The sequence below is a fragment of the Rana temporaria genome, chromosome 3, assembly GCF_905171775.1.
Source record: "Rana temporaria chromosome 3, aRanTem1.1, whole genome shotgun sequence".
NCBI lineage: Eukaryota > Metazoa > Chordata > Amphibia > Anura > Ranidae > Rana > Rana temporaria.
Genome location: NC_053491.1, coordinates 14,157,783 through 14,158,814, shown reverse-complemented (window position 1 = coordinate 14,158,814; position 1,032 = coordinate 14,157,783).

Genomic DNA, 1,032 nt, shown 5'->3' with positions numbered 1-1,032 from the left:
TAGTATTGCAAAAATCCTTCCTCTCCTCATTCATGTCATTTATTATGCAAGTGCCCATCTATCAGTGCCTGCCCATAAGTGACATCAGTGCCTGCCCATAAGTGACATCAGTGCCCAGCCATCAGTGCCTGCCCATAAGTGACATCAATGCCCATAAGTGACATCAGTTCCCATCTATCAATGCCCATAAGTGACATCAGTTCCCATCTATCAATGCCCATAAGTGACATCAGTTCCCATCTATCAATGCCCATAAGTGACATCAGTGCCCATCTATCAATGCCCATCTTGATAGCTGTGACATCAGCGCCCATCTTGATAGCTGTGACATCAGCGCCCATCTTGATAGCTGTGACATCAGCGCCCCAGCTATCAGTGACATCAGCGCCCCAGCTATCAGTGACATCAGCGCCCCAGCTATCAGCGCCCATTATTCAAATTGTCACATGACATAGTATCAGCGAGTACTTAAAGTGGAGGTTCACCCTTTAAAAAAAATTCTGACATCACACGGAGTCACGCCATCCTACCGACAGAATGCCGTTTTTTTTTTTTTCCCTCAGCACATACCTCGTTATCACCTCACGGCAATCCCGCGGGAGTGGGCGTTCCCAAGCACTGCCTGTGATTGACAGGCTTTCGAACGGCGCATACTGCGCGTCACAGGTTGCCGACAGAACCCGAACGTCGGTGCGCAGGTGCCGTATAGAGCCGCACTGACGTTCGGGTTTTTTCGGACACCTGTGACGCGCAGTATGCGCCGTTCGAAAGCCTGTCAATCACAGGCAGTGCTTGGGAACGCCCACTCCCGCGGGATTGCCGTGAGGTGATAACGAGGTATGTGCTGAGGAAAAAAAAAAAAAACACCGGCATTCTGTCGGTAGGATGGCTCGACTCCGTGTGATGTCAGAATTTTTTTTGAGGGTGAACCTCCACTTTAAAAATAAAAAAGTATCGGTACTTGTACTCATTCTTAAAAAAGTGGTATCGGGACAACCTCTATAGGAACGTAGCTTAGACACTTGCACACTC